Source organism: Falco rusticolus, chromosome 12 (genome assembly GCF_015220075.1).
Source record: "Falco rusticolus isolate bFalRus1 chromosome 12, bFalRus1.pri, whole genome shotgun sequence".
NCBI classification, from domain to species: domain Eukaryota; kingdom Metazoa; phylum Chordata; class Aves; order Falconiformes; family Falconidae; genus Falco; species Falco rusticolus.
Window position 1 is genome coordinate 19331164 of NC_051198.1, and position 23556 is coordinate 19354719.

Here is a 23556-nt window from a genome sequence, read left to right on the forward strand (position 1 = left end):
AGCTTATTCATACTGCAGGAGAGGAGCAAAACCCAGTAAACACATAATAAATAACAGAATTTACACTCTTCCCAAGCTCCTCAGAGTAGAAGGAACAAGGGCAGCAAATTACTCGGCACTCTTAAGGGATATTAGAATTATAATCACATCTTTTGAACCCCACTTCTATTCCCTCTTCCTGAACAAAAAATATCCAAACACAGACACAGAATAAAGCCGGGTACAGATACTGAGGCTAGATTTTAGAAGAAATTAAGTGACATTTTGCATTCCCTATCAGTATCTTTAAGAGTAAAACAAAATATGCAAGAAAACAAGTCTGAAGATCAGCCTGAATATCACTATAAAAAAATTCAGTGCTTGGAGGCATTGCTGAAACTGGGAAGATAAGGCACAGAAGATCTATTCTACTTAGAATTTTGAATGGGCAAAAAGATTATCTAATAGCACTCATTACATACTCACATGATATATATGTAACAGTCGGTTGTATTTTCCAGAGTCCTACAAAAAAAGCAAGTATTCTCAGTGAAAGCCTACTGGAACAAGTAGTTAAAAGCCTGATGTTAAAGAGGGGGTAAAAAAAAAAGTAGAAAATATGAAAGAAAAAAAAAGATATTTGGCTTAAGGATCTTCAATAATTAGCATGTGTAGTGTGACACAGTACTGTCTCTGCTTGCAATGAAGTATTTATAGACTTTGACAGGTTTTTTGCAATTGTGCTGAACAATGTTTGAATGCTACCACCATCCAAATACAAGAAGTTATTACAATAACAAAGCGTTGTGAATCATACCGTAATTATCTTCTAGCCTGCTAATAGTAACTGTTAATAATTTAAATGTCTTGCTACATCTCCGTGCTTTATGCAGCAGTACTTAAAAATGTTCCCCTGGCAAAGTACACTGCTGAGTTTGTCCGTCACTATATAGTTAAATACTAATTTGAAAATGTATCAGAAAATGACTGTAAAGTGAGTAGGTCAGTCACAGTCGTTCATGGAAAGGCAGGAAATATGTTAAGGCAACAGAATATAGATTTTCTCTAACATTTAGGAAAAGAAGCATAAAATCCACTGTAGCACAGCATCTAAACCATTACAAAACTGTCTGAACTGTAACAGCAGGCTGCAGGGCAATATTTACAGCTAATTCTAATTATTGTTATTATGAGTATTCAACTCTGGTATTTTTGTTTCCTTGGAACGACTCCACCAAATGATTGAAATTATAAATTTCTGTTCTTATATAATAATTTCACCTTACACTATTATTAGGATGTCAGCGCTCATTCTTGGTCACTGCTTCAGTTTCTGGGTAGTTATGGGCAAATTAATCCTCACCTTTTACAAATGTTTTCCCTGTTCAGTTGAAAGAGTACACTGAAATAGATTTCATTTGTAGTGACATTAAGGAGAATATTTTCAGTTTCTGCTACATTCTATGCTATATTTTGTTTAATTTTTATTTATTATTGGGGCACTTGGTGATATTGTGCTGAAGCTTCACTCACAAAAGAAGAAACAGGTTTTAACTTCAGGAGAAATAGTAGAACACTACATTAGCCTGTAAAATTAGAGAGCAGTATCCACAAAAGGAAAAGATATTCTTGATAAAGGAGAAAAAAAAATCAGAAATTCCAACCCAGAACAGGATAGAAACGGATCTATTCTGCCAATACTGCAAGGAAAGCGAATAAAGGAGAAATTGGGAAAAAAAATTGCCTTGCTTCTCATAAAATGGTTGAGGTTAGAAAGGACCTCTTGGAGATTGTCTAGGCCAACTTCCTGCTAAAAGCAGAGTCAATGGGAACAGGTAACTCAGGATCTTGTCCAGCTGAGTTTCCAATATCTCCAGGTACAGAGACTCCAAAATCTCACTGGGCAACTTGCTCCAGACTTTGATCACCCTTGCAGTAAAAATGTTTTTTGTTACATTTTGCTTAATGGAATCTCCTGCATTTCAGTTTGTGCTCATTGCCTCTTGTCCTTCCAAAGGATGCAACTGAGAAGAGTTTGCCTCTTTCTTCTTTGCATCTTTCTTTTGCATATTTGTACACATTGATGAGATTCCCACCATGAGCCATCTCCCCTTCTCTAGTCTCAACAGACCTACCTCTCTCAGACTTTCCTCACACATCAGATGCGCCAGTCCCTTAATCATCTTCATCTCCTTTATCTGGACAGTCTACAAAGATTTCTTACTCAAATACATGTTGTTTATGCATATTGCCTACATTTATACATATATTACATCAATTTTTAAAAATAACCCCACACTCCCTTCAGGGGGAATACTGTAGGGAATGCTAGAATTAGATATGCTTGTACAACCCATGCGGTATACATATTATTATTTTTAAGCTATTTTGCGAGGGAGGGAGCATGAGCTGTCATCCATTCAGTCTACAAATGGGCAAGCCATACATATTTGTTTCCTCTTCACTGTTCGGTCTGTGGTTCAAGGCCCTATTTTAACATTTATAGCCAAACCTTGGTCTGAAAAAAAGACAGGTTTTTTTCCACAGACTTTTCAGTGTAACTGCTTACTAGTGTAAGTAGCTGTGCCACAAATGTTCACAGCACCCCTGTGAGGCAAGGTAGCATCTCTACTCCCATTTTACAGACAGCCTCTGGCCTAAATTTTTAGAGAACTTCACATTTAATTGCACTTTAAATGCCCCCACTGACTTTGGTTGCAGCTGCCAGTGCTCAGCACATTTGAAAATCCAGGCTTCTAGGACTGCAGACTGGCTTGTCCAACACAATTAGCTTAATCATAAAGCACAATGTTTTTATCTAGCGAGATAACAGTTTGGAACGAGGGAAAATCCTATTCAGTGGAATCTTTATGGTTACAGCTCCCCCGTATAACTGTCCTTTCCACACTCCTTTGTTTCTTAACCACTACGAGATAAACAGCATGTGGTAATGAAATATGAAATGCATGCATTTTACTGAGCAAATCTCTCACTGGAAATGTGAGGTCTTTGGTTTGAAAATAAACATGATTCAGGGCTCAGCTATGGAAGTGTATTTGCTGCTTCAACAGCCAGGTCCCACTACCCTTGCTCAGTCAGCTCTTTTACACAGCGTTAGCCTGATCTTACACTTTCCCTGTGACAAGTTTCCAGAAGTAAGTGTGAAAAGGCAGATCACTTTCCACTACCCACAGGAAACGAAATGACCCTTCTGTTGTCGGCTGGATGATACATGAGCTGTATCCCTGCAGAAGCCAAAGCTAGTACAGACTTGCTCTCATTAAACAAAGCTAAATATTGGAAGCACATTTAAACTGCAATGTAGGAGCTGCATAGGCTCCAGCTGAACTTCCAGAATTAATTCTGTTGGCTTTAAGCTATTCAGCCTTAAGGCTGAGATGCTGGATGATGCCACTACAGGCTTTACTTCTAATTCATAAAAACGAAAGGAGGGTGAGGCTAAAGTAGCTATAAACTGCACTTGCTTCTTCCTAATCTTGAGGCATGTCAGGGTTTCGACAGCCTATTGTAACAGCTTTAGAGAGCCGTTTGCATTTATGGCAGCCTTAAGACGGCTGCCCACCATTCAGAGAGTCCCACCACCTCCGCTGTGACAGCAAAGTGCAGATCTCCGGCCACGTTTAGCTGTAGTCTGTTTGTCCAGCCCACGAGGCTCAGGGCCTGTTGTTTGAGAGGCTGTGTCTTTCCTTGCTGTCACAGCTTAAATCCGTACCAAAGCAATACTTCCAACAAACCTTTCCTGAGATGGGATGAGAGGAAGGGGAAGGTGGTTTTTGTATTGCTCATTGGATGGCCTGCCTCAGCCAGCGTTTCTTTGACTTCCCAGGCACATGGCAAAAACCATCTCCGTCCTCATTCGCGCACTGCCCGTGCTGCTCTACTCAAGTTATGCCTAGGATGGTATATTAATAGGTCGCCCTTCTGTGTATGTTTAATTTCTGAGGCTGATGACCCGAACATGATATGAACACTGACAGACTGTAATTGTATAAACTTGGGGGGGAAGTTAAATAGTCATAACAAAACCAGTTGTCAAAAATAATAAGATTTTCTTTTTAGTGTAATAATAGTGTCATTAATTATTAAAGAAGAAAAAATAACAATGAATCATCAAGGCTAAAAGTAAATGAGCCTGGAGACTGCAATTCCTTCTTATATAGGAGTGCCCTCTGCAGTCTAGTTCCTGGGGAGTGATGCTGTGCCAGCTCACACAATGCAGTGCCAGGGGAGATCAGGAATAAACTTGGTCAAAGCCAGTGCAGTAAGTTGGGATTTGGAGCCATAACGAACACTTGGAGTATGGGATTCACAATACTAATACACCATTCCCTAGACTAAATGCTAACCCCTTTCCTCTGATGGACCAGCAGAAAGACCTGTGCACACTTTAGTGGTATTTTTTCAGATGTAAATGTTGCAGCTAAGAAGTAACAACTTTTATCGTTGCTGCTTAGACATGGGGCATTTTACTCTGTGTTTTAAAGCTTAGCAGAAACTGTAAAGTGATCTTCAGGAATGTTCCTCAAAGGGGACATTGTCTGTGTCCTTTCAAGATTTTAAGCTCTAAAGCTGGTCACATGCTGCCATAATATTTTAATGTCATTCCTAGATGGCAGGTAGCAACTTGCTTTTCATCAGTGCCTTATGTAAGTAACCCCAGTGTTAAGATGTGACCTCATTTCTAAACACACAGGTTTCTCCATCAACTGCAAACTTTACAGAAACATCATTTCTGCTTTTATGATGCTTCACAAAAATTACTATTTTTAATTAAAAAAAAAATAGTTAGTGCAAAAGAATATTTAATTTGGGAGGGGAAAAACCCCTAAGACTCTAAAAGTTTATACTGCCTCCAATTACTTTTCATGCTTGACTGTGTGGCAGGGAATACTTCATTATGCCAGGTCACCAACTTTGACATCTCTAACCTCACAATAATAGTCCTTTTTGTAATGTTTGAAAATTGAAAATCAGTTTAGTTTATGTTCTCACTAGGTTCATGGCTCCATTGCCTAATATATTGCTGACTTGTATGCCAGCATTACTCCCTAGTGAGGAATATTAAATAGCCACGGCATATATTAGAAGGGGTGAAAAGGTCCAGCTCAAGTCTGCTGTGTAGCTCACATTCGTTAGTGCTTTAAAAACTCAGTAAGTTGCATAATGTTTCCACTTATCCATGAAATTGTGGTATGATTCATATCATTGGCATCTTTAAATGATTTGTAGTCCACTATTTAAGTATGTATTCCACATAAATAAATAGTTCCTGGGTTTGTATACACGACTTGTGCTAGTCAGTATCATAAAAGAGGCACAATAATGCCTGACCTTTATTACTATAGCAAGAAGTTCTTCCATCTAATGAAAAAAGCCCAAACAGCCAACAGGAATGGCGTAATACAAGGCACCTCTGTTTGGAAAAGGCAATTTTGGAGCTTATCAAAAGGTGAATGTTATTTCCCTCCATCGAAAACTTCTGTTCTTTCCACTCCCAGTATTCTCTGTGCCTTCTAAGACATTCATGGACTCTGTTGTTAAAATTATTGTTAGTACATGCAATACAGAGTTTGACTGCTGCTACCTGGGTCGCTCATTGATGCTGCTAGCTCCTTAGTTCTATTTGTGAAACACATTAGACTAAAACCCCGGCTCTCCAGGAGACTTGCTTTTCCTCTGAGCATACCTGCCCTCAGTAATATATTGTCTTGTTGGCTTTTTTTCTATGGAGTAATGTTGCAAAATGTTACTTACAGCCTCCTGGAAGCTGAAGGATGATAGCTACTCAGAAAAACCCCTGCTATTTCCCCCACCATGTTAAGTTTCCAAAGTCTGGTAAATTATTTACAAGAAAACTGAGGATGCTAAGTTGACAAGAACAAAAGAAATGCTGCAGCAGACCCAACAATAGATGGGCTCAGCCAACAGTCTTCTAAAACAAATAATCTGGCCTGCAGCTTTGGACTGTTCCTGAGGAGCCCTTTGGGAATCACTTATTCTTCCAGTCACATTTTTGGGAATGCCAAAGGAAGTTTCACTGAACTACCATCAGCCAGAGAATTCAGTAGCTACCATGTTCTACTCTCAGGACTTTAACTGACTTTCTGGAGCAAAACATGTCCTTAACACTCCTTATTGTATGTTTGTGCGACCATAGCTGCTGCAGGCAAACCTGTGTGTGCACCTGGCCTGCAACTATAAAATGTGAAATGTGGAGTGAAGCACGGACACAATTTCTTTTATAGAGAGGTACAAGACACAGAATGGTCCAATATCAGGTTTTGGTAAAATAAGATACAGGTTCACTGTCTCAGCGTACGTGCATTTTGTGATGGATGCTACCATTATACCATGAGAGTCTGTGATTTCTCTGTGCAGACCCAAGTCATGGAGCACCACTGTTGTGACGGCATCTGTGGCACAAGCCACATGCTCCTCGTGGCACCATTCTGCAGGACAGCCAGCAAGGAGGGCCACCAACAGGAAGACTGAGGGCCTAATGGGGTGGTTTTGCCTTCTGCAGAGCACATGTGGGGCATTACAAGACAGCACTTGTGCCCGGTGGGGTTCCTGGTCCTGCCAGTCAAGAACCAGTTGAGGTCTGTTCTCACTACACAGGTGGGTGAAGGAAGGTCTGTGCTGCGTTGGAGCTGCCAGCTGTCATGGATGTCTGACCACGGTTACAGTGGGGACACAGCTGCAGAAGGGATGAGGGGAGAGACCATGCCTTCACCTCTGAGACCCCTGCTCCAGCCCCAAATCCTTGTGAATTCCTTACCCAGAATGTGTGACAGTTTCATTGTGCTTTTGCTATCAATACACTGTAAGATGCATATGGTATCTACCCTAATGTGGGTGTGATTAGATCTTTTAAAGTCATTGGCACCCTTAGCATAAGTGAAAACACTAACTATGAGATCACAACCTTTTAATTAGCTGTATGTTGTCATAAGCTTGGTAAAAGAATTACTGAGTGAAATTATACAAGCTGATGTATGAGTCAGATGAGACAGTGATCATAACAGACCATCGGTCTCAATGTCTACGAATCTGTAAGAGTCCCAACTAAATAAGAGAATAAGATCTTTTATAGTTCTAATTTCTCTGATATCTTTTGAAAAGAAAAATGCCTACGCTTAAGAAAAGGTACTTTCTGCAGAAAAAACCCGTTGCATACTGTGGGTTTTTACTTCGCACAGTAAGGTTCTTCTTTTTTTTCCCTTAACTCTTTTGTCTCATTTCCAAAAGGTGGAAAGCAAAGCAACAGACAATCCATATACACCACTATTTTGTTTTATCGTAATGATGGTGGTCATTTTCAACTCCTCTCAAAACATTTAAGTGTTTGTTGGAACTCTTTCACTGAAACAGACAGCCTAATTTGTCATATTGACTTTGGTATAGAAATTTATATTGATATAAACTGCATTATGCTCTTGAATTTTGATTCCAGGATGGATACACTGTTTCTTTGTGCTATCTCCTCTTTTTTTTCCCTACCTTTTTTTTTTAAAAAAAATGTGGTTTTCCTTTTCTCTGTTGTCCATGCTAAATCACTTCATGGACATACAAGTCATTAACATGCATGTGGGTCTCAACTGAGCAAAACAAGTTGCCTGGTATGCAGGCAGGCTTTTTAGCTCAAGTGTCCCAACTAAATCTCCTCTGTGACATTGTGTAGGCAAACCCTGAAGTCCTGCAGCATGTTCTTCATGCACTGTCCTGCACGGATGACCTTGTTCACTGCAGCTGTGCCCAACTGCGCTTCCCTTGCAGTCTGCCTTATATCTTCTGGGTTGATGGCATGCGGCTCTGGCCCCACCTCTTTCGTGGGAAAGTAAGTTAACTCTTCCCATGGAAAAAATTGCCACTTGTTCTAAGTATCCTGACCCAATTCTGACTTCCTTACATATGCGTCAGAATAATTTCCTTGAAAACTATGATTTCCTTGGTCAGCAAGGTGAGGATATGGTCCTCTTGCTCCCCCTTTTCACCGTCTAAAACTTACATATAATACACACAAACAGTCACAGACCAGACAGAGCAATGGGCTCTACATGGGCACAGCAGCTGCCTTTAAATGACACACTGGTTCAGGATATACGACATGGCAGGCAGAAATGTTCAGATATAACTACAAACAAATAATCAAAATCATTACTGCAATTTGAGAACCAGCTAGAGAGTACTTGGACATAAATCATTCTGTGTGAGCAGAAACACAAAGGAAATATTGCTCAAATGTTGGCTGGCAGCCATCTTAAAAAAGGTCAGATTTTTTTTTTTAGGTGAACCATATGTAAAGACACAACACTTCTGGCTAACATCTTTTTTTCCCTTGAAGATTGCAATATTTTCAGTCAACACTGTGGTTTTCCTGCACATTAGAATGTGTATTTATGAGATAGATAACAGCTCAAATCCTCATTACTCTTCATAATTTCACTATTATAGCTGCGGTACATGATTTTCCCAGCCACAACACTCCACTAATCTGCCAGTGAAGGAGTCCCCTGTCACGACGGAGCCCACTGAGCATTCATGTAAGGATTATTTGGGGAGGACATAGGCCTGAACAAGGGGAAGGACCGATTCCCAGCAGCCTTGGGATTTGGGGACCATGAGAAGGAGAATTAGTCAAAAGGCTGCCTGTATAAATTGGGACCAAAATCGCTGTCTGGTTCCAGTTTCCCACTTACCTGTTGCACTGTGCACGCTATGGCAACTCACACAGTCGGGCTCAGGAGGTCTGGTCTGCTGCGATGACTGCAGGAGCAGTATTGGTCCACAAAACTTGTTACTTTGCAGAACTTTATGAAGTTCACCATCATGTTTTCTTCTGTTGGCCTCAGGTGCAACACAGGGTTTTGTAAAGGAGCAGCCTAGGTCATTTGTAGGGGTCATCACTCAATGTGCCCCCAGGAAGCTCCAGCGAAAGTGAAGGGCAAGCAGGCATTAGCAGAGGGAGAAGGGGCCGGTGTCTGGGTCAGTCACAGCATGAGGGTGTCAGACCTAAACTGACAACATTATAGACCCAGTAGCTGCAAGAATACTTTTCTGTGATTAGCACTCTTTTTTCTGCTCCCCCCTGCTTCAAAGGGATAGAGGGGAAAGCTATCCCAGCTCATCCATCCACCCTTCTGGTATCAGTGCACAGGCAGGGACCCCCGCCCCCCCGGGGGGCTGTCCCTGCAAGGCAGAGAGGCAGGGAGCTGACTCCCAGCCCTGTTTGGAGAAGAGGATGTGCCCCAGCACCCTCTTTAGGGCAGGATGGCAAAGTCCCCCCTGGCTTTCAGCTGTGCCCAATATGCACAGCTCAACCCTGTTACTAGTTTGCAGAAGGTGGGATTTTTGCCTTCCTACATTCCTGTAATACACTACCCCACAGCAGAATGACGCAAGGTCCAAAAACCAGCAGCCTTCATATATTTGTCAAAATTAATGTTAAACTACGAAAAAAGTCCCCTTTCTAAGGATGTGGGTATTCTTGACATTTCTTTAAAGCAAACTGCAAAGCACTCTGAACAATGTTCAGAGTCCTGATGAGGCTTCAGTAACTTAATTACACTTTATTCTCTTTCTAACCCACCCACATACATGTTTTACCAATTTAAACTTTTTATAGATCCTCCTAAAGTCTTCTGCTGTGCTGAGCTCTTAGCATCACATTCGTTTTGTTTTTCTTGCTTCAGCCCTTGCTCAAGTACAGAGTGCCTTCCTATGTCTGTGTAATACTGTGCAAGACAGTTTCTGTACCTCAGTGTGAAGCAAAGCGAAAAGAAGGAGTAGGGAAGGAGAAACACCTCTGTCTGGCTCTTCTGTATAAACCACACAACACTGATTTAGGAGCTCTGGGTAGAGATAAAAGATGCTAATGGAATCATACACTAACAAAACTTAAAGCACTTACGACTTAAGTAACTTGTCACAAAGCAAAAAAGTGTCACAAAGTGCTAATGGTACAATTAGGTCCAGATATACACTCCTGCAACTGTAAAGAGGGGAGCTTGCTTACAGACCAAGGCCATATTCTCTGTGTTGGACAGAGTGATTAAATTAGCATATAAATATTAATATGATTATACAATGTACGAACATCTTTAAAATGAAGCATCTAAAGTCATACCAACTTACCTTTCAAATCAGGAATAATCAGAACCATTTTGAGCCCTATTATTTTCAGCTGTGAGACAACAGCTGATTCCAATGGGCTCTGTATCACTGAAAGCCTGTGCAGTGTTTTGCAAGACAAAGTTCAGATTCACGCTAAGATAATACATTCATTCATCTTTGAGAGCTTCTTCCCCAGCTAAAACTCTCTTTTGTATTTGAGTAGTATAACAAATCCTCATCAACTCAAAAGCATACTCCCTAGAAAAGCACTGAATTTCAAGACTAAGAGCAAAACTTGAAGTCTTAGAAAGAAAAATAAAACTATGAATTTTCTCAGTGGATAATTGCCACCTTCTTGTGAAGAACCTTGTGCTGAGTGGAGCTGATTATAAAATAAAAAGAATGAGTTTCCTGGAAATACAGAAATACTGTCTTAAAGGAAGATGTTTTTGAGATCTAAAATACAAGAGCTGAATTCTATTTTCAGACTGAAATCATAAACTAACAAGATTTACATAGGAAAGAGCAATGTGCAAAATGCGTGAAGTTTTTCTATTAAGGAAAATTATTTCTGGCGGTTGCACCACTTGAGATATGGGGCGATGGAGACATGAGCAAATATCTTGGCATCACTTGGTGTGAGCTTGGATCTCTGCCTAGCGACATTTTTAAAATGAATCAAAGCTCATCTGGCATTCTGCTTAATCTTTAGCTAATGCATACATTGGGGCTCGGGGTTCCCCTATGTATTGTGATGTTACCAATGTACTAATGACAGTTTCACTTCAGTGTGTCATTTAAAGTGGGAAATATTTGTGAAGTTATACCCACAGGTGGAATAATGAACATACCAGGGTGACATTCATTTATGTTGGTCCCGATTACGCCATAGGAGATCAGAATACATTAACAGCTTGGGCATAATAAACAAAGCACACTCCATGCTCTTTCCACCTGAGGACATACACAGCCCTCCACAAACTGATTTCCATTAGAGTTTACCGTACGTTCAGCTGAAGAACATAACAGTAGATTCTGCTGGAGGTAAGTGTTGAGTGGAAGATGTGAATGTCTGTTTCTAGTTTTACGTGGGGTTATGCATTTCTGAACTCCACCCAGAACTGCACTGGGATACAAGGAAATCAAACCCCAGAATTAGCTGTATGGTACTGGATGGAATAATTTGTTCATATAGAGGGCAGATTATTTTAGAAAATGGCATTAGTTTATTCCCTACAAAACAGGAAAGACTCGCTTCAGACAACTGAAGGAAGCAGCAATTGCCCTTTTTATTCTTTCTTCTCCCTGAGGGGATATAAGGCAATGAGTCAACTTTGATTCTCCCCTCAGTTCCACTGTCAGAGAGGCTGCCAAGTATATATTGGGTTCCCAAGGGCAAAAGGCCTTCAAGCAGATATTTGTGATACTTATCCCTGTGGCTAGTGCTGAAAATTAAAGACACATGATGTTCAAACCCAAAACAACAAGCAGAGCTTTCCAAAGACAACCAGCTGCTTCACTGGGAACTGCCAGAGCAAATAATTAGGAATTCAGCAAGGCTATTCACACGGCCTCCTTTCTCGTTGGATGGTTTGGTGTTCTCTGCCATGAGGGGGGACAACTCTGATATTTCAGAAAGATGATAAGAGTGATTAATCATCACTGGCTTTGTCCAGCTGGGGAGGTAAGGGAAAGGGTATGTATCTGTTTTGAAAGAAAAAATAACTGAAGCTTCCTCAGTCAGCAAGGCAGTTCATGAAAGACACATTTCCTAAGTACAAAATGTGACTGACATTCTAACTGAGACATTATCAATAAAGGAAAGCTGTTCAGGAGGTTAACCACCACTATCAAAACTGAGAGGAACTGGCACAATATGCTTTTTTTCAATGGTTTTCTAAACGAAACTGAGAGGGATGGACACAAATCAAGTTGCCAGATTCAGCTTTTTCCTGCTAAGCTTCATGTAGGTCCAAATACCACTTTGCTGCTGTGGACTAATCCGCATAATAACTCAATCACTGTAGTCAAATTAACACAGAGGCAGACTGTGGAGTCATCTGTGCTCAGGACAAGCACTCTGGATTTACCTGGGTAAGACTGAGAATTGAACCTGTTCCATAAAGTAATCCATCTCTTACACAAGCATGTGAATGAACTCCAAAACTGACATTGCTAGACTTCCCAAGAGTACAGTATTTCTGTGTACCATCTTTTCAGCTTCAGATGCACTTGTAAACCACTGTGCTTCTTCCAGTGAATATCACTTCTCATGCTTTGGGGCTAGGTAAATTGATTGTTATTGACTAAAACCTACAAAACTGAAATAATCCTAGAGTTCAATGTACAGTTCTTCGCATACGTCAATTCCTTGACAGAAATTGTAGAAAATGCTACAGAAAGAAGAACAAAACTAGTTGTGGGACACAGCTTTAAAGCTCCATAAAAAGTGTTGCCAGAAAAATACCATTTAAGCTGAAAAAGACAAAGATTTTTGAAGTGCAGTAGTTAGCAAGGTTAATAACAAAGTGAGTACCAGCTGCGTATCAGATGCTCAAATTCATATCAGTTTCTTCACCTATGGATGGCGAAGTATAAGGATGTGAACTTTGTCTAAACCTCGTCTAACTCTTGACCAAGGCAGTGACCAGACCTCAGCAGGGCATGACTTTCTGCAGTTTCTAAACTTCCTGGTTCTACCTGGGTTGAACACTCTCAGAAAGATAATCCTTTCTGCAAAGTTGTTAAATGCTCCTTGCTGTTTCACCGAGTGCTATCTTATCACCTGAGAAGTCATACTGAGTATTCCACCTCCAGTTTCACAAATAAGTCTAGTGCTTGGAAATGAAAATCCTATCTCAGATTTTACCAGAATATCATCACAGGAGCCTAAATGCAAATTGACAAGAAGAGTGCATATCACCAGATGTTTAACAAAAACAGCTTTTTAATTTCTAGCCATTCAAATACTATTGGTTTGAAAAATCATCTGAGAAGTGAGTTTGATGGTATTTGCACATTCCTTCAACAGAGATAAAATATGGGATTTTATAGCTAAGGGAGGGATAGAAAACAAAAATGTAAATGACTGCAAAAAATGCAAAATGATTGTATCTGTATCTACCTATCTCTAATCTATAATTTTATAGATAAAGCTAGGTGAAAAAAAGATTAAAAGATGTCAAGGAGAAAACTATATTAATGCTCAAGTTAAGAACAGGCATCACTGACTGCCTGATATGATTCTCCTGAAGACCAAGATTGTTGTAAGAGATCTCCAGTGAACTGCCCACAGCAGAAACTGGCAACTTAACCCCTCTTCAGTGTATATCTGAACCAGACTGTTACTGAGGCAGTTCTCGGTTTTGATCAGAATCGCTGTTTTTATTTCCCCTTCTGCTAATAATATTTTGCATACTGCTGAATAGTTCTATGGAAAATATGGGGTTTCAGTTACTAAAGGCAGGGGAATTGACAGTTCAGCTTAACTACAGATGTTTGAAAACCAAATGCTTTTCATAGAGGTTGTGTGAGAAGATACCATTTCTTAAGTTAGCATCTTCTTCAAGAGGGTATTTTTCCTAAGTTGACCCTTCTTAAGTAGAATCTTTTTGGTAGTCTTAGAAACTCAGCATATGACCAAACAGGCCTTCTTTTCTTTTCTAGAGTAGTACCTTCTGAGCAAGGGTGGAGAAATATGTAGCATTTTGTAAGGGATCTTTCCTGAATAGTGCAGAAAGAGCTGTAGGTGCTGTTATTTGTGAGCAGGCAGGGAATGATGGTTTCTAGCAAAGCTTTCAAAAGCTCTAAATTCACTCTAAGAAAACTTCTGAAACTTGGACTTTTCCTGTGAGCATGTGATACACATGCCTCAAAAACATAAAACCAAAGAACCCGATCAAAATCAAAACCACCAAACCAATAATAAAAAGCCATTCATTTGGAGGTATACTGTAACTAAGATCTGTTTCTGGAAAATGAAAACCAGCTTTGCACACTTTGTCTGCATGCATAGGCTGCTGAAGCATGCATTTTGGTTGCCTCTGTCTGAATACACTGCATTCTGGCAATATGGCAAGAAACCAATAAGATAAAACACACCATGAGATCACATTTTGTAAATCAGAACTTTCCCAAAGAGTACTAGTGACATAATAGATCTAGAAATTAGTAAAAAGTATCAGCAGTTTCCATCTTTAAAAGCTCAGTTTATCTTTTTTACCATAATGTAAATGTAAATGAAATTCATAAAAGCTGTGAGTGCAACAGTTAAAGCAGCGCTCAAGAACTGGTCAGGATAACCGGTTTAGGGATCTGGATGACTAAAGCATTAGATCTGAATACTGATGTAAATGGATAAAATTCTGCCAGTGTTAGGCAACCATAAATCTGGAGCAATGCTTCTGAGGCCCTTGGGAATTCTGAGATGTTATAGGAATATGGCACAGCTCAAGATCTGCCCAAAATCACTGTAATGCTATCACTGTTCTTAAACTACATGAGAATATATATGTATTTACAGGCACAGGAATGGCAACATTAGAGACAAATTAATAAAAATAATAAATTCCTTAACAGAAAAAGAAAACAAAAGGATATTCAAGCTTGAGTGCTTTGGAGTTATAAACTAAAAGAACTAACCAAATTTCCATTTTCTTTCAAACGTCCCACACACCTAAGCCTGCAAGCATGTTGTGCTCTTAAATTATCTCTGGGTGTAATGCTCACATAAAGACACAGGCTGTAAACAATGAAACATAATTAAATTGGTTTGAAAAATGCCTGTCCAAGTACTTATGATTAAATTATTTCATCTTTAGATTGGGGCAGCAAGTTTCCCAGGATTGCAAATACCTATATTGTAACATGGATCAAAGTGTTTGCCATGTAAAATGAGAAACAGGCCAGTGCAAAACTGACAGAGTTAATCCGTGGTATACACTTTTCCATCATAGTAAATGCTGTTTCTGTGCAGTGAGCCATCAATAATCTCAATTCTTTTTCCTGTAAGTAATGCGGCTCTGGTTAGATCAATTTGTTCTTTCAGGGTTACTGTACTTTAATTTGCCCTGTGCTTTATACTTCCTCTGCAAGCTGCAGTTTAACAGGTTTTATGAAGATGCAACTATGTTAGAAGAAAAATATTGTTATGTGTACATTGTGAAGTTCTTGAGACACAGAGCTTTAATCCCCTGTTGGCTATATAGATGAAACTTCACAGTTCCTGTACCGCTTCAGAGCATTGCTATGACATTTTAAAGTCACCATGAAAAAGTGTTCCTTTGTGGCAAATACTTACTCAAGCTAATGATTTTTCTTTTATTTTTTATTTAATTATTCTCACTGCAAAGCTCCAAAAACATGATAAGGAAGTAGTAAAATTACTGATTGCAATGTCTATCAATAGTGGACTGATAACTTAGGCCTGTAACTCCTGTGCAAACAGTTCGTGGAGCGAAAAAAATACTTCACATAACTTTAACTCGGCAAACACTACCTGTAGAAGCCTGAGCCCGGGCTTGCAAAGCTCATTTTAAAAATTAACATAGTCTGTGAGATACTGCACCTGAATTAGCTGTTGCTTTCAGAGCTCAGCAATCATTTGGTACAACCACTTGCACAAGCTCCTGCCAGCTCTTAGGCTTACCAACAAGATCTGCTCTTCTGGATGTGAGAGACTGTCCTGTTAACACATCATTAAAAGCCTGAGATTTACACAAATCTTTGCCAATGTACAAGCACAAAATGTGCTCAGTCCTCTGTGTGTGTTAGTACGTGACCTGGGGAATCCAAGATAAGGTCAGTAATTTTTCAGTGTAAGTAGGCTGTTGGGGTGACATTCACCTGCGCCAGTCCTAACTTGGCATATGGAAAGGCTATGTGTAAAACAGGGACTGCAATCTAGATTTCACCATACCTTTCATTATAGACCAGACTCTTCTTCCTCTCCCTATTTATATGAACTGTACAGAACAAACTTGTTTTTTTCAAAGAACAATCAAGGATCTTCCTCAGTTACCCACCGCCTCTCAAATCATATCAAAGTTTTCATAAATTGGCAAGAAATGCAAAACTATTAACAACATCCTAAAGAGGAAAAGCATATTTCTTGCCATCCCTCAGCGAGCTGGAGCCCATTTTGATAACATGGTTAGCTTCCAGCTTTACAAGCTATTAAAATTTTTTTGGCTCTGGACTATAATCAGACAAAATGAACAAAAGAGAACACAATTATCATAGCAGTTTTGTTTCTGGAATTCAAATCCTGCCAGCTCCTTCAGTTTTGCAAACTGACACATTTTCAGACTTCTTTGTGATAAAAACCTCTTTGCAGTGTTTCCAGTGCCAGCTGAATGGCAAATTCCCACTACAAGAGGAGCAATGGATAATAAAGCTTACTACCCTTCTCCTGCAGCAAACTGCCCACCTAGTCGTGAGCCTCCTCTGCAGTTTTGCCTTTGGCTTTATATTTGGATCTTTATTGCAGTCTAAATGCTCACTAAAGATGAAGCATTTTGTCTTGAAACTGGCAGAGCTGTTCTCATTCCTCCACTGGTTGTACAGAAAAAAATATTCTGCACTTTGCACGAAAGCTCAGTACCTCATTTGAAAGGACTTCCTCTCATTTTTGGGTCATTTGCTTTAAATATATGGAACAGTAGAGAGGGAGCGAATGAAGGAGACTGAAGAAAACAGTTTAAAATTAATTAAGACCTAGAAAATAATGAAAAAAAACCCAAAATCACATTAGAGATGGTTTTCTGGACATAGCTTCTGTTCAGTCCTTCTCCAGCCTGGATTCATTCTTCCAACAGCAGCCCAGTGGCCATTGACTGTCTGCTCCAGTGGCGTTCACCCAGATGAGGTGCCCAGTGCTCCCAGGCCAGCTTGCAGAAAAGGCTGAAACTCTGTGAGGATCTGAGCATTTTTGCAAAGGTCTGAGGATCCTAGCAGACTGGGCGAAGCCAGAGTCTCCTGTCCTGCAACAGCAATAGATTCTTATGTTGCTCGGGGCAGGGAAAGATCAAAAGCAGTATCTAGGCTGCCTCAGGAAGAAGGAGACTAGATTAAGAAGACACCAGTCCCATTTAAATTGCTAGATCAGAGTGGATGTCTTAGAATATTCATAGGACATAGGGCATGTTTTGCAGACAATGTATATGGAAAGCGCTGTCTTTTTCTGAAGCTTGAAGAACGTGGGGGTAGGTACTTAAAAACACAACATGCAAATAGCAAAAGCAAGTAGATCAAACCTAAAATAAAAAAGAGAAGTAGTGTGACTTTCTTTGTATGCGGTCAAAGCTGTAAGTTGTCTTACTGTTATCTGAATGGGATCAGACATTGTTGGCATAGTAACATGCAAAAATCATGTTATTATACACGCACACAGTCTGTTTTACAAGCTAATACTTTGCAATACTACAAATCACCATTTCCCCTCCAAGATCTTTCCTAAACAGTGAGTAATCTAAAAGAGTAGCACAAGGAATTTTACACCAGATGAGGAAATAAAGAGGATTCATGTGAATGTTCGTTCCCAAATTAAATGGGAGGGTGCAGCAGAGATACTGCAGTTTATTCAAGCTGAAACTCTGCTTCAGTCCTGTGTGACCTTTCTTGGGGAATTCACGGTAATTATTTTTTTTTATTTTACAGAAATAAATCTAATTTAAAGTGTTCTGAGACATTCAGAAGTGGAGCAAACAAAACTTCTGACTTGAAAAGCTCAGAAATTAAAATCTGTCAATCAGTGCTATTAACTAACAAAGTTAGAGCTGTCCTCCCATTCTTTTCTCTCTAATAAACTACTGGAAGACCAGGTAAAGAAGCTACGATGAAGGCATTTAGAAGTTACTTACAAACAACAGTGAAACCCACAGGCAGGTGTAATCCTGTGGACAAGGGCTCCCTCTGTGCAAAGATATTCCCTGTCGCAGGACAGAAACAGTGTGCCACAGTGAAAGGTGCCAGCAGTGGGAGGAAGCACATAAAACAAATTAGCCCTCTCCCCTTTCTACCAGTAAATCCATCTGGTAACAGCTGTTACCTATCCAGTTTATACAATCTCTTCTCCAAAATCTTTGATGTCCAGAAGACTGGAAAATCTAATCGTGTCTTGGGAAAGAGAATAACAAAAATATTGAGCAAGTAATAAAAACACAAACAATGCTCTTATTGCAATACTTGCTGAGAAAGAAAGTTCTTCAGATCTGGTTAGTTAGCAAACTCTTTTATAAACCAGTCATGAATGGATGAAATTTACTATTCATGGTTATGGAAATAAAATTAAAAACCAACTTGCTTCATTCAGCAGTCTTGAGAACAATGATGTATTTTAATTTGCTTTGGGGAGGACAACTAGAAAATGAGAGCATTGAAGCTTCCTCTGAGTCTTCAGCGTACACAGCCAGGGCATAGTTTAGCCCATTAGCCCAAGGGCCTGATTCTCCATTACATCAGCTCTAATGGAATGACACTTGTGCAATGGAGATGATAATGAAATAAATAAACAGGCTGCAATATCTCTGCTTCTACTGTACGACCAAACCGGCGGGTTACACTGTATGCCGGGAGTTCAGTGGTAAGGCACCAAACGTGGAGCAGCTTGGCTGCTGCCTGCCATGTGATGGCTTCCCAGCAGAGAGGTGGCATCCCCAGAGGGGCGTGCACGGAACTCAGCCCATGCTGGGAACACCTAACTCCTCTCTTCAGCGCTGAAGAACAGACTGGAGATGCGCTACCCATGACATATGCCCTACAGTAGTTAAATGAAGAATGAGAATCCTCTTCCATCCCTTTTGCCCCAGGAAAAAAGTGGCAGCATTACGCAAACAGGCGCTGCTCGGGGCATGCACGCAGGCTGCTGCGCATCACCGCTCACTCGTGCGGGGGGTACCGGGCTGTCTGGTGCTGGGGTCAGGCAGGGCTTAGCCAGCTGCGCGGGAACAAACAGTAGCTCCTCCTGGAAAACAGAGGGAGGGGACCAGCCTCCATGCAGCTGTTGGATCAAGAGTATAAGAGTTAGGTTAGGAATGCCAATACGCTTTTCCTGTGTGGATCCTGCATGCACACCCATGGTACCTAGCAGAGGCCTGAACCTTCTCACAGGGTGGACTGCTCTCACTGCTGCAAAATAGGAGTGGCACCCGTACCAAATCTGATATGCAAACTGAGAATCTGAATTTTAAATATTCATTTTAAAGCTCTCCCTGTATCACCATCCCATTCACCCATAACTCCTGTGCATGCAAACCACTCCAGACAGGCACCTTGGTTACATGTCAGACAATACCCCCAGAGAGTTATTGTTTCTCTATTTGGAGATTATTCAGTACAAACTCTCATTGTCTTATTTTTCTTTTAAATCGCTACAAAATGTCTCCCTTTTTGAGGGGGAGAGAGGTAAAAGGGTTTTTTAATTTTTACACATTTTAATTTTTAGAGGAAATAACCCCTCCAAAGTCCAAAATCTTTCAAAGACTGACTTATGTGGTTTGTGAAACTTGTGTGCAAATGCTCTTTATAACTTGTACCACACTCTGCCTCCTTCACCCTCTGACACGTAGCAATAAAACTGGATTCAAAATGAGACTGCACCATGGTGAATTCATTCCCTGAATTGCATCGTACGTTTCAGCAATACACAGCGTGGGAACACGTCGTTTAGCTCTCGCTTTGAAGAAATTGGATTTGCAAAGGTCAGCAGCGGCTCGGCCCATTTCTCAGCAGATCTTTGGCTTGCTTTTCATCCCGGGACTGGCAGGGAGGAGGTCAGAAAGGAATGACAAAAAGAGCGAGCTTTTTGAAGTGAGCCCAAAGAATCTGATCATGGTCTCAGCAGTGTGGAGGTTTCTTTTGCTCAGAGCTAATAAATAGGTAGATTTTAAACCACATTTATGGGAATAACTTTCTAGGTTTACTTTACGTATTAAACAATTCATTATTTTGGTATAAACTAAGAAATGCTTTCCAGTGTAACTTTCAATCTGGCGAGAGCTGCCTGAAGCTAATCCACAGAAACAGCCTGCTGGCCCTCCCTCATCCATCCCTCTTTTTGTGCAAAAGGGAGCAGCCAGCCTGGAAAAAAGGTGGAAAGAGGCAAAATCATCCCCCAGTGGAAGTGCGAAACCCAGGGAGTCTGTGCTCTGTATTTCTCCTTTGAAATTCATTTCCCAGTTGTTTAGCTTGCTCCCTGGCCAGCGTACTGAGACAGAGGTAGCTTCATTACCCTTTCGAGCTGGAAAACTCACAAAATACTTTGGCCACTCTCCACACCTTATTAACATAAACTGGAGTTTCCTCCCACTGCTGGCAGGGCAGGGTGCTGGGAATGTGTGATCAAGGCCTTTCGACGGCTGTCGCCAAGGTTCGCCTTGGGCCGGCAGTGAAGGATTACTCCTGGATCTTGAACAGGGGGTTGCTGCAGGCACTTGCACCGGAAAGCCACAAAAGAGGGAAGGAGGTAGGGAAAAAAGAAATGAGGGCAGGTTAGAAAGGAATCCAAGAATACCAGCAAGCCTGGGCTCATTCACAGGTCCTTCACTTGTAAATATTAAGCATCTCTTGCAGAAATATGGTACATCCAGACCGAAATGTGTCTTCTAGAAAACTGGGAATAATAGACTTACTTCCTCCATTAGTGTATGTTTTCAGCAGGTCCTTTTCATATGCCTTGATTTCTCTGGCTTTAAAGCCGTGTAAGGGCTTGTGGTGTGGGGAGAGAGTAGAGAAAATAGCTCTAGCTGCTGTCACAGGTGTCTCAGCTGTAAAAATTTGCTTTTCCTTGGCTCTTCCAACAAGTAATGCTGCAGCATTCTGGCATAAAATATAATTTAGAAAGTATCCAAATCACAGAAGGCCAAAACGTGATGCCCTGTAGGCTCCTGTTAAGTAGTCAGTACTAATCCAGGTGAATTTCCCCGTTATTAACCCAGCAAAAGCTGAACTCCAGCCTTTGCCCCAGCCAATTTATTTGACTCTTATTAATTCCCTTTGGAGTCCATCCCAGGGACTCCCAGAGATCTGCCTGCTGCAGAAGATGTCAGCACGAATACTTCAGATCTTGAGAAACCCGCTGGAGGGGAGCATTGGCAGCATGTGTAAAAGAGGCACAGGGCAGAGCATTTCAGGCACAGTTGAAAAGAGAGTGGCTATCGTCAAAGTGACAGGTGATTGATGTTTCTGTGACCTAACAGGAAGTAATAAACACCGGGTTTAGGCTTTTAGTGGGGAGAAATGGCTTGTTCACCTACTGCTTCATAACTGCATCAGGTTTCCACTAATATCTAATCATCTCCATGTAAAAATGAGTCTATGGAGGGCTTGCAACAAGGCTGCCAAGGACATCGTGCCAACTCGATTCACAAGTGTCACATTACCACAGACCCAGGCATACCCTGGAGTTTCTCATTACCTCACGTACCAGAAAGTCTTTAGCTGAGCCTTCACTTTCCAGTTACAGATGAGGAGGCAAGTAGGGGATCTGAGTAAGGCTCCCTGGCTAAGGGGATCTCTCTTCAGAAACAGTGCTTTGTTCTAAACATAAGATCCCATCTAAAGGTTTGGTTAGAGAATCCGTTCTAGGAATATAATTTTTAATTTGATTGATTTCCACAAAATTTGCCCTGTAGGAAATTGTCATTTATGGACACATACACATCATTTGCAAAGTCTGCATCTGTGTATGTGCAGGTAAACATGCATCTGACATGTAGCTCTTAGGCATTAGGAAGTGTCTGGATTACCTGTGCATAGCCATTCACGCTCAGTCATCACATCCCGGAACTAGTTTCTTCTTTATGTTTAGCATCCTTTTGTCTCTCTCTTTTCATTTTTTAATACACGTTTACGTGTGATATTTTTATCAACACTTACGTCAGCTTCCTTCAGTGGAGAAAGGTGTCCTTACTGCACCTTTCACATATGAAAAAGCTTCGTAACTGAAAACACAAAGTACTGGTTTTAGCTTTCTTTTTTTCAAAAACAAACTAAAGAAAACCAGAAGGTTAAACAACTACAGTTGAGGCTACCTTGCTGAGCTGCAATAAAAAAAAGAAAAGATTAGTCTGAACACACATTTTTTTATTAAAAAAGAATGTACCTAAATTACAGCTGCTGACCATGTAGTCATTCTTTTTATGAGGTGTTTCCCTATGCCCATATATGATTTCCACATATAAATTCCCTGTTGGTCTGAAATCTCCTCACATGAAACTGGTGTTTTTCTTAATAAATTGCCCACAGAATCTGTATTTCATCTCGGACGTAAAAAGTTCATTAGGGAAAAAAAGCATCCCAGTGTCCTGGTGGAAAGCAGTAACAGACACTATCCAAGCTAAAAAAAAGATTTGCCTGCTAACTGTATAGCATTTTCCCCCTGCTTTCTACTTAATTATTTTCCATAATTTAATAAGGTTCAATATAACATAGCATACTATAATGGTGCCTGCAGTAACAACCACTTAGTCCAGAGCAGAAAAAAGCAATCCTGTTTCACTGAGGATTTCAGCATGTTACATTTTGTTTCCTTTAAAATTCTCTTGGAGGGGGAATGGACACCTAGCTCTGAAACAATCTGTCTCCAAGTGCAAAAAACCTGGAGTCCTCGGCTTTGACAGAGCCTGTTTGACAGGATGCCTTTGAACCACGCAGCGTGGAAGGCTTGGAACTGCTCTGGGTCTGCTTACCAGGGTCTTCTCACCAGGGAAAATCACTGGAACCAGAATCAGATGTTCCATATGGGATACTCAGTTGTAAATCTGAGAAAGCATTAGAAATATGGAAATGTGAAAAAATTTCACCAGAGCACACATTGAAAACGAAAATCCACGTTCATCATTACCATTAGAAAGGAGGCAATGCTAAGCTAAACCGGATGGTTGTGCATTAAGGGTCATCTGCTGCTCTTACTGTAGAAGTGCAGCTGACTCCTGGAGAAACCAGTGAGTTCAGCAGAGACAGGGTGAAGAATGTGCTCCTAAGAGATTCCTCCTCCTAGAGAAAAACCTTGGTTTGACAAACTGTTGGATGTGTGTCAGAATGTGACAAATGGGGGACACTTTGAGCAACACTTCACTGAACTAATGTAGCAGAGTGTGGTCCCCAAAAGCACAGTTGCTTTCATTTCCATAATTTACTTTCATCTGTCTTTTTCAAAACCTTCCCTAATTAAGCTTAATTGCCATGCAGTCACACATTAGTGCAACATTCTGTCCACTTATGGACCACCCATAAAATGTTTCATAGCACTGATCCTGGAAAGTGGTAGATTGCTTGTTTTGTTTTGTTTTCTAATGTGCATAAGTGCCTATAATGCATAGTGATGGCTTTCTGGGACTGATACTTGACTCTGATTATCATGAAAAGATGCTCCGTTTATATCAGAAAATTAGAGAGGTCAGAAGGGTATTTGTGTTTTGGGAAAAAACAAGCATTTGTGATGAT

The 23556-nt window shown here is 40.6% G+C and overlaps 1 long non-coding RNA gene across 2 annotated transcripts in view; it reads right to left on the reverse strand.

Annotated features, from left to right (window-relative positions):
• The window catches only part of LOC119156124, a 60039-nt gene that overhangs the window by 25106 nt on the left and 11377 nt on the right, over positions 1–23556 (reverse strand). The window contains exons 5-7 of one of the 2 annotated variants that reach the window (XR_005106979.1): positions 21858–22052; positions 20742–20928; positions 466–20542 (exon numbers count right to left, since the gene is read on the reverse strand). This is a non-coding gene — a long non-coding RNA (uncharacterized LOC119156124). Of the gene's footprint in view, positions 1–465; positions 20929–21857; positions 22053–23556 lie in introns of both variants that reach the window. The other variant, XR_005106978.1, reaches the window with a different exon arrangement.